This window comes from Tupaia chinensis, unplaced genomic scaffold (assembly GCF_000334495.1).
Source record: "Tupaia chinensis unplaced genomic scaffold, TupChi_1.0 Scaffold000622_1, whole genome shotgun sequence".
Taxonomy (NCBI): Eukaryota; Metazoa; Chordata; class Mammalia; order Scandentia; family Tupaiidae; genus Tupaia; species Tupaia belangeri.
The window spans coordinates 3128227-3140108 of NW_006160142.1; positions in this window are offsets into that span (position 1 = coordinate 3128227).

Here is an 11882-nt window from a genome sequence, read left to right on the forward strand (position 1 = left end):
AAATAAGGTTTTCATTTCCTCCTTGTATAAATCTCCAAGAAAAGGATTTTTATGCTTAGAATTTGTGTGTATTTTAGAGAAACAGAAAAATAATGGACATGAATTCATGTACCAGTAAATTGTCTTGCCTCCTGATCTTTCTGTTATATCAGGAGATCATTTTTGCTAGCTATCTTTGTAACTAAATATCCAGCACATTGCTTCATATTTGTATGTGATTAGAAACACTAGATTCAGCAGGGGTCAGCTCAATGTAAAATTGCTTTTCTGTTGTTCTGAGTTATTGTGGAAAAAAACAAAAACAAAAATAAAAACAAAAAAAAACAATGAAAAAGCCAGTTAGCAAATCAATTCACCTTATGTATTTATGAATGCATAGTGCTCACTTTTTCCAGAACATGAACTGCACTTCGAAAAAGGGGAATCCTTAATGCTAAGGAATGCAACTCTAATTGTGAATATTTGGGAAGATTATTATTTTTGAAAGATAAATTGTTTACTTCATACAACTTAGCAGATGTAATATATTGCTATAATTGCCAGCAAGTGGTGTGGTGGCTAAGGGCACTGGATTCCCACATGGCTGACTGTGGTTTAAATTCCGTACCTGACACCTTGCTTTCCCGCTTTCCCTTTCTCTCTCTCTGCCCCTCTCTGGTCAAATTAAAATAAATCAATAAAGCTACATGAAATAATTATTTTATAAAAATAATAATATATTGTTATAAAACCAAAACTATAGAACAGAAGTTAAGGTTGATGGACAGGGATTTGACCAAACAGGAAGGTATGCTCAGAAACAATCTGAATAGTGGCAATGTTCATTTGGATAATTTTTGCTTTTAGGTGGCAAAATAAGTCTTCTCTGCACTGGGAGTGTAGAGCCTGGAATTCTGGCAAAGCATGCAACTCCGTCTATTCATGCAGAAACAGAGCTGGGAGTTAGCATTCATTTGTAATTTCCTTAGGGAAGAAGTAGGCTCAATTATCAGCAGGGAAGGTAGCTATCAGTAGAAAAGCTAAGGATGATGACTTTTACATTTCCTTACTTATCATGCATCAAGAAGTGGACATTGACCTTCGATGAGTACAGCTTTCATTTATTGGGTAATGAAGCAATTTGCTGTCAAATTGTTTCATCAGACTTTATTAGTCACCTGGGATACAGTGGATAAGGATTTTGTTATTTTCGTGGGGCCAGACTCTTGGGACTGAGCATAATTTAGGAAAGCATAGTAGAACATGCATTTTCTGTAGATTCCTAAAAAGAGTAGTTTAATTCTTTTAAAATGAATTTAAAATGGTCTTATAGGTTGATTTGCTTATTATAAACCCTTAGACTAGATAAGAGGAGAACAAGTTCTAAATGTCAGTACTGTTTGGATTATTGAACTGTCAGAAAACCCTTGCAGGAGAACTCTCTTCATTAAAAAAAAAAACTATTCAGATTCATTCAATAGTGCTTCAACTTCACCATTAAGTTTTTCTCCTATTTGGTATTCAGCTCAATATAATTTGTGGATAGTGTGTTAATATCAGATAAATTTACCTGAGTGGATCCAAAATTGGGAAAAAAATTGTTCTACTTGAAAGAATTCTGTTCATCCATTTAGACATGAGTTGGTCCTTCATTCAAACGAGAATGAAATTCAGTGTCCTGTTCCAGAATCTAATGTCAATGATTCCATTTTCAGAAATGGTATCCACAGCGTTTGGATATCTCTGCTACCAGCAATACATGTTAATCATATAGCGCCATGTATCAAGAGCTCAGTTGAGAGGTCAACCTGTGTTTTCTAACTTCATCCGTGATACAATTGAAACTAAAGTAGAGTCATGATCTGATTCTGTCTACTGAAAATTGTAACATCATTCTCTGTATCACAGATTGCTTATTTTTATTTCTTTTTAAAAATTTTTTGCAGGGGCACATAATTAAATATTAATATTATGCAATTAATCTTTAATAGGGATATCAAAAGTAGGTTCATTATAAGCATTCTTTCATTTTATTTTATTCTTTAGATTTCTATCATAGGGCGTGTGTACTCGCTAGAGAGAAATAAAGCGAGAGGAAAAGTGAGAAATCACCCTCTGGGGCAGGGGAGATGACTATGTCACAACCCCTTCTCTTCCATTCTCCTCTTGGAATTTAAGGCATGCATACACACACGCTAGGTAGGTTTCTGCAGCTGCAGAGTCTAAGACTCGAATTGTGGATTCAACCACGTGGAATCCAGTGCCTTAACCACCATGTCATCTGCTGGCTACACAAGCATTACTTATATGATTCTACTATTATAAATCTCTTAATTGTTGTTGGTAAAGATTTTCTTTTGAGAGAAATTTTTCCTGTCTGGCACACACACTCACCAGAGAGAGAGAGACAGAAAACGAAAATCATCCTCCAGGGGGAATGGCCACACCACAGTCCCTTCTCCTCCATTCTCCTCTTGGGATCTTGGACATGCATGCACATGCGCCTGGTGTGAGTTTTAAGCCACTAAATATGAGACTCGAACTGAAGTCAACTACATGGGAGTCCAGTGACATAACCATTACACCAGTTGCTGGTCCCAGTAAAGATCTTTTAAAATAAACTCCCATTACATTTAATATAAGAAAAAGCTTGTCCAATATTATTTTGATCAAATAGAATTAATTAAAATACTACATCTACCTACTTCACCATTTGTCTTTGTTTTCAGGAAGCCTGGTTATAAATTAGTATTCAATCATTCATATTTTTATGCATCCTTTTTCACTTACTTATATTTTCTATTTCACTTTGGTGTTATATGGTGCTTTGGTATTTTATTAAAAACTACCAAATACATTTTGGAGACATCTAGAAGGTATGTATTTTATAAAAATACATTCATCTCAATTATAGTATTCTGAAAGGTAAAGCTGTCATAATCTTTAACTTAAAAAAATATGCAAACAATTTAAGTGTTTCGTTAAGCAATGGGAGGTGGAGGAAGCAAGGTAGCGAGGCTAATTAAATTCCTTTTAGTCTATTCTAAACTTTCATACTTCTGTTCTTTCTAAAATTTGAGTATTTATTAGCCTAAAATAGTGAGCAGGAATAATTTCCAATATTTGTTTAGAATTTATTCTTCACAAATTTTGTTAGTTTGTTAGTTTATGTGGATAGCCTATGTTGCTCATAAGCCGTAGTCATGGATTCAATTCTGGAATGGGACTTTTGCTTTGTTTTATATTTTCTTTATTCATGTTTTATTCCATCACTTTGAACTTCCCCATACCTTCAGCTAGTATATTTAAGTAATTGTGCACAGTTACATATTAACTTAATTAGCTATAAAAAGCAATTATATAAAAGTACAGATCCAAAAAATAAGATCTATATAAATAAAATATATGTAAGTATTGTCATAATATGATATCAATTAGTTCTGTTGAACACTAGAGTATCAATTGGTAAAAAATTGCAAATATGAGTAATGGAAAATATCTATAAACACTGGCAATTGGTTGACTGTGTGTACTATCAATATATAAGGTAATGGGCCTACAGCTACTATGTTAACATGGAAATCTTTTTGTATACCTCTCAATATCACTGCTTATTCAGATAATGACAATTTATCCTTCCTCATGTACCAGAATTTATTAATATTTCCTATAAAGTCAATAGTGTATAATAGGATATACAGAATATTTCCACATTTCACTCAGTACTAAAGGATAAGTGATCACTTAGGAGGAAATGATGGCATGTATCTACTAGGGATGATAATCAACCCAGGGTATATATTTTTTTCTACCCATTCTGAGAATTAATTAGTGAAATAGAAAATAAATAAATAAATAAATAAATAAATAAATAAATAAATAAATAGAATAAAAACTAACATCCTGTAAGCAATGCTTCTTCATAGTCCAGGGATAGAAATTAATAGCCAGGTGAAATAATAATAAGTAATCATAAATTTGCTATGGTTAGAATCTTATCTGCATTTAAAATATGAAAAAGCATTTATGTTTTCCCTGTTTCTTAAACTTAGCCAATTTTTTTTGCATCACTTAGAGGCTAAGGACATTTTAATGCTTGTTTGCTCTTTTAATATGCCACAAGAATGTTTGAAGGGACTTGATGATTGCACAGTGGTAAAAGTAATACACCTTGCAAGAGGATCCACATGGAAGAGTTGCTGGTTCACTATAGGAGACTTGCCTAAGTACATCTGAACATCCATGTTCAGGATCAGATGCTTGAGGCTAAGGATGGATCTTAGTCTTGAGCCCCTATGGAAGCTACAGTCACTCTCTCCCTCTCTAGTCTCTCTCACTCATGGAATAAATAAACTTAAAAAATTAATAATGCTTGAAAACCTACATCTGAAAGGAAGGATAGAGGACCAGAAGGTGACATGGAGGTTAGGGCAACTTGATCCCACATGACCGACTGTAATGTTTGAGTTCCAACCTGTGGCTTTGAAAACATGCTGTGGGGCAAAAGAAGACTAAATTTGCCATGAGAGCTGAGATCTGGTGATTTCAGAGATAAGACAATGAAGATGTTCTGCTGAGAATTTACTCTGGCAGAGCCTCTAGAGAAAAATGCAATGCCAAAGAGGTTGCAGACCACATACTCCTGTGCACCTGTGATCACTCAGATTGATTTAGAAATTAGGAAAAAATGAACAACCCATCAGATGACTAGAAATCACTGCAGGGAACAAGAAATATGTGAAACCAAGAAAATACCTCTCCCGCAAGGGAAAAGAATAACTCTTCTTCATCCACAGAGAGTACAATGGAACTCATGTAAATGTCTGATAAAGAATTTAGAATATTCATAGTGACAAAGCTAACAGAGATGAAAGAGAAGAGAGACAGTGAACACCAGAAGAAAAAAAACAGTGAGTTACAGGAGGTGAGGAAGTTCTTGCGAGAGCTCAGAGAGGAAGTACATACCATAAAAGAGCATCAAATGGAACTGTTGGAGAAGAAGGCTATAATACAGGAAGTTAAAAACCTCCTTCAAAAGTATTAAAAGCAGACTAGACCATACAGAAAATCAAATCTCAGATGTAGAAGATAGGATTGCTGGACTTGTAAAATCCACCATGAAGACTGAGGAAATAGCCCCCCCAAATGAGAATAACATACAAGAAATACTAGATACCATTAAACATCCAAACATCCTGATAATTGGTATCCCAGAAGGTGAAGAGACTAATAAAGTTATTGACAATCTATTCCATGAAATCCTGGAAGAAAACTTTCCAAACCTAGAGAGGCATTCAAAGATCCAGACCCAAGAAATAGAGCCCCAAATAGTATCAACCCAAGAAGATCTTTAACAAGACACATTATAGCCAGAATGTCCAAAACCACAAAGACAAGATTAGCCAGAATGACCAAAACCACAGACAAAGACAAGATACTCAGACTGGCAAGAGAGAAATGTCAAGTTACCTACAAAGGATATCCCATCAGGCTAACAGCGGACCTCTCATCAGAAACAATGAGAGCAAGGAGATATTGGGAAAATATATTCAAAGTGTTGAGTTAAAAACAATTTCAACCAAGAATACTGTATCTGGTAAGATTATCCTTCATATGGGAAGAGAAAACAAGAACATTCTTGGGTAAACAAAACTTCAAAGAGTTTACCAATGCCAGAAGAGCTCTCCAAGAAGTTCTCAATGGAGTGCTATCCCCGGAAAAGTAAAGTCAGACACACAGAAATAAGGGTTAAAAAACATCTAATAAAATGGCCAGTTTAATGGTCAGGACAAGTCCAGAGTTGAACCTTATCTTTCAGAATTTAAACAGAAAGATTGGACCACAATAGAAGATAAAGTACATGAGTTTGAACTGGTGAAATAGAATTTTATGACTTTTGACTAAAACATTACTGACCTTCTATGCTTTGTTTTCCAGTGTTAAGGAGTTTTGTCTTCTCTCGAGTTGTGGACAGGTCCATATACCTAGTATTCAAACAAAATCCTAACCTGTTTCTTGGCTTTAAGTATTAAGCAAAGGTCTCTTAACACTTTTTGATTTATTAAAGTTAAAACTAACTTTCTTAAAATTAAAAAAATATATTTAAATCTATTTAGTAAGCACATTAAATAGCCTCAGCCATGTGCTATTTTATAGTATATTCATTCTACCCACAGTGTTTCATGCCTAAAGTCAACTTTAGCTCACAGATACGTACTTATCAGCTGAACTTACTATTGAAAGTATTTAGATTAATTAAGGTATTTCGTGAATCAATACAATGTGGGAAAGAATAAAGGAATGGAAAGCAACTGCAGATACCAGAGATAGGGTGGGAGTAGGATGGGAAATGGCATAGGGTGAGAAATAGGGGGAAAAAAAAATATATATATGTGTGTGTGTGTGTGTGTGTGTGTGTGTATGTATATGTGTGTGTGTGTGTGTGTATACACACACACACACACACATACACACACATATAAAAGTACCAAGAAATGGAAAAGTATTTGTTGATGATAATATGTATGATTAAGCCACTTTACAGTGTATTCTGGTTGGAAAATCGCATTTGGTATGCTGTGATGATGTTCAGTGAAAGTATGTAAAATAAATAAATAAGAAAAAGAAAAAAATAGTTCCATGGGAACCAGCAGATAGCATAATGGTTACATTGCTGATCTCTCATATAGTTCAATGTGGTTTGAGTCCCAGACCTGGAGGGTTAAACTCATGCCAAGCATTTGTGTGTGTGCCCAAAATCCCAAGAGGAGAATGGAGGAGAAGGGACTGTGGTATGGCCAACCCCCTTCGGGGATGATTTCTTGCTTTCTGTCTCTCTTTCTCTCTCTATCCTTTTGGAGAGCACATGCACCCTATAGTCAAATTCTCTCTTAAAATAAAAAAAAAGTCTGTGTGTGTGTACATACATGTGCATGCATGTGCCCAAAATCCTGAGAGGAGAGTGGAAGAGAAGGCACTGTGGTGTGGTTATCCCACCAGGAGGGTGCTTTCTCACTATCTCTCTCCCTCTGTCTCTTTCTGGCAAGTAATACACTATAATAAACTAAAAAAAAAAAAAAAAGAAAAGAAAAAGAAAAGAAAAAAGATACAGTGTTTCATATCCTTAACTTGACTATGGAAGCCTCTGAGTCCTGGCAAGGCTATGCTCCATGTTTTAATCAGTTAAATCAATTCAGTATTAAAGTGGTGGGCTTTTTGTTGTTATTGTTTTAATCAATTTGTTCTGTACAGTTTACAACTAAAATTAATTCAACATTCAGTGGGGATTCATTTTCAATTCAATTTCTTGACCAAATTGCATTTTTACATTAAATTACATTCTATGGATCTAAGTAGAGTGTGATTATAATGATTAATAAGGCCATGTAACTTCATAAATTAACCATAATTGGCCACAGTGATTGGTAAGGTAAAATCCCATTATAAAGGATCTAATTTGAAAGATTGAAAATAAGGTGGGTGGGAGAGGGGCTTTTACATTTCCTCATCAGTGTTTTTGTGGAAATATCCATTAACCTACAAGGATTATTATTTATTCATTTGTAAACTTGTTCTATGCAGCTTAGCCCTGCTGTTTTTTTTTAAATAAATGATTGAATGAGTGACTAACAATACCAATCTTCAAGTGCTTCTTAAAATAGTTAAATAGTAATAATAACCATATAAACAGAAGTTAATTTCCCAATAGGAAACATAATTTTTTCTATTTAATTTTGAGTGTATTTTATGGAAGGACAAAGAGTAAGAAAATAGTCTGTGTTTTACTCTAAATAGCTTATGAATCCCATTCATGCACACTTAAAACACTTAAAAACATGAAAGAACATGAAAACACTTAAAATCATTATGTTTTATTATATTACCATGGCATTCATTACTATTTTTAAATGAAATTAACTTTTTTTAAAAGATTTTTGCCATAGTGTGCTCACCAAAGAGAGACATAGACTATGAAAGGGAAATTGAGCAATCACCCCCTAGGGGAGATGGCTACACTGCAGTCCCTTCTCCTGCTTTCTCCTCCTAGGATTTTGGGCATGCACACACATGCTTCCTGTGTGATTTTTCAGCCTCCATGTTGGGGACTTAAACCATAGTCAGCCATGTGGGAGTCCAGCACCTGAACCATGATACCACTTGCTGGCACCAAAATGAAATTAACTTTATGAATTGAGTATAAAATACATAATGTATCTCCAGGAAATTTATGTAGACTGTCCTCTTACCACCAAATAATCCACAAATATGTTTATTTTAGTTTATTTTTGGTAATGTAAGTATCTGGAAGATAACAAGGAATAATATTTTATTCTCTAGGTGTTCTTATATAGTTTCTCTGTTAACATGTTTGCAACCAAACTGTGGACACCCAAAATAGGGATGTGACACCCACACCTCTGTCTAGGTCTTTAGTTTCAAAGCACTAGGTAGGGCAATGGAATTCGGAACTCTCGCCTGACAAGAATTAAAGTAATACTAGGAAAATAAATATAGTGGTTAGGATCCTTGTTATTGCTAGTAACAAACAAACAAAACAAAACAATAACTACTATAAAACCTTGTACTCGCTTAACATAAAAAAATATTGGTTGGGACCAGCAGTTAGCATAATGGCTCTGTTGCTGGACTCCCATGTAGTTGACTGCGGTTCGAGTCCCAGACCAGGTGGCTTAAACTCACGCCGGCTGCATGTGCATGCGTGCCCAAGATCCCGAGAGGAGAACGGAGGAGAAGGGATTGTGGCGTGGCCATCCTCCCTGGGGGGGGGGGTGATTTCTCGCTTTCTGTTTCTCTGTCTGTCTCTGTCTGTCTGGCAAGTACATGTGCCCTATAGCAGAAACCTCTCCAAAAAAAAAAAAAGTTAAAAATAAAAAAGAAGTAATTGTAGAATTTTCTCTTTCTCGCTTTCTGTTTCTCTGTCTGTCTCTGTCTGTCTGGCAAGTACATGTGCCCTATAGCAGAAACCTCTCCAAAAAAAAAAAAAAGTTAAAAATAAAAAAGAAGTAATTGTAGAATTTTCTCTGATTAACAATTACACAGAGTATGTAGAAAGTCCTGTACACATACACTCATATGTACACATTGTGTGCAAATGTGCATGAGTCCGTGTCTAAGTAAATCATGTGTTCTAGGACATTTTTTTATTTACCCTAAGGCAGATGACTTTAGTGCATGCAACCTGTAACTGATAACCTCTCTTTAATGGAGATAAGTCCCTCCACTGACCTACCATTTCTTATCACATCAACTTAGTATTTCTTGAGATTATGCAGGTTCCATGTATCAGCCTAAAAGAATATTTAGATTTTTATAAATTCTTGGAGAAATGTGAATAAAATATCATCAGGTTTTAAGAGACACAGAGGCCAAGTCTGAAAATTTCCTAAGGTCTCCATTTTTAAAAAAACTACTTGTTTTGTTTGTTTGTTTTTAAGAAAAGGCTTAGTTTTTCGCCCATGAACAAGTGAGAGAGAAAAATAAACACTACATACCCAAGAGGGTCCTGACACCCAGTCAAACCCCAGCCTTTAGCCACCCTGGATCATGGACAAGAGCATGCTTAGTGTACTCAGAGAGGTCTTCAGACTTGAACCAGAAACCCACCCATGTGGGATTGTCTTGTGTCATTTTACTGCTGTGCTACCATTTAGCCGCCAAAGGCCATTATTTATGTAAAGAACTTGCTATAAAAATCAGAAAAATACAGATGACTCCATGGCACAGTGGTTAAGTGCTTTCAATAGAAGGTCAGATCCTACATAGCCAAATACGGTTGAAGTCTGGGCCAACAACTTGAAAAATACACACGGTGCATGTATTCCCCAAATCCCAATGGGTTGGAGCAATGGAGAAAAAGGGTTGTGGTGGTTTTCTCTCTTTCTCCTTCTCTCGCTGATGAATGCTTGTGCCTTATAGCAAAAATAAATCATGCAAATAATTGCAATAAAATCATATAAGGTTAAATTTTTGAGAGATATAAATTTACTAAGTATCTATACTACATAATGCATTCTTACTAAACTTTAGTATGTCTGAGTATATATAACAATCTAGTAGCGAAACATTTCTTAATCTATGAATGTCCTTAGAGAATTTGTTTTCATGACAATTTAGTGACCTAGACTCATATGCTTTTTGAATATCATATTGTTTAGAAATTGATGTTGCTAAAATTACTAGTGACAATTTAAATTCCCTAAATTTTCTCTTCTCTCCAAGATGATAAATACTACCTTTTATTCCAGTGGTACTACACGCTGCATGATGCTCGCAGCACCCTGAACCTTTCCATCTGATTTGCTACTTCTTAGTAGGTTCACAGACTTCTATTCCCATTACAGATGCTCCTTGACTTAGGCTGGGTTAATGTCCTGATAAACTCATCATAAACTTAAAAATATCCTAAGTGGAAAATGCACTTAATACATTTAATCTTCTGAATGTTATGATTTTGTGTAGCTTACCTTAACCATGTTCAGAACACTTACACTAGCCTACAGTGAGGTAAAATCATCTTTTTTATAACAAAATGTTGACTATCTCAAGTAATTTATTAAATACCATACTGGATATGAGAAATGGAATGTTTGCATGGAGACTTGAAATTCAATTTCTTATAAATGTATATTGCTTTTCCACCATGGTAACATCAAACACTTGTAATTGGAACCAGGTAAATCAAGGAGCATCCTAGTTAGTTGCACTGTTAGCCTAGTTTGTGGTTTTATGCCAATTCTATTATATATGCCAATTTGACTGATTATTGTAATCCTATAATTTAAGTAATTATTGTGCAAACAAATGAAGTATGCCTGGGAAAAAGACTTTATTTCAAGTGAAATGAAACTGATTACTTTGAAAGGTTTAATAATCATGAGTTTCTAAAATCAATTGCTATCAGACAAGGTGTAGGTGAAACAACTATGAAGATTGAGAAATCTGTCTTTATGTCAACAGATTCACTGTTCTGAGAGCTTGAAACTCCCTTTAAAATTCTAGTTTCATCTAAAAACAACTGAAATGAGAAGACCTATATGAAGCAGTATAAGTATGGTTATGCAAGAAATACACAGTCAAAACGTAATTAGTGGGTACACATGAGATGTCTCAGGTTTTATAGGAAACAGTGGAGGATAAATAAATTCATGTGATTAAGTGTATATTATGTTTCTTCCACTTTTAAAAATTATTGTCTGTTACGGGCTGGCCTTGAAATGCAGTGACTAACCACTCTGGATCAGGAACTCAATCCCATATGGCCAACTGAGGTTCATGTCCAGGCGCTCATGGCTAGAAAAGCATGTGAGATATCTGCCTACATTTCCATAATCCTGACAGAAAGGAGAAATAAAAGCAAAAGGATTTTGACATATCCATGTTCCATCGGGGGGTCCTTTCTGTTTGCAAATGTGTGCGTGTATGTGTATGTCTCTAGTGAACATGCACACTCTCTGGAAATTAAAAAAATATATATATTCTCTGCTATATAAAATTTTTAAGTAAGCACCAAGTAATTTTGATTATATACAATTAAAGAATTTCGATCGAATGTAAAGCACATCCTCAATGTTAACTTATTATATTAAATGTTGAATAAATTTATTTTCTGCTAGGGAGTTTTATATACAACACGTAGCGATGTAATCAATAGGATTTGTTTTTATACTTAATTGTCATGGCAAAGCATCATTTCTCAAGTGGAATATCTGGATTTTCAGAATTGATTTCACCTTTTCTTAATTTTGTATCTAAGTTCTAGAGAATTACTATAAAGTAAGTTGTTGGACTGGAGGTGAGGGATGGCATTCCTCCCCATGGACACCTGTGAGCCAGCCAGTGGTCACATAGGTGGCTGCTGCATTATTTTTATTTCCCTTATTAGG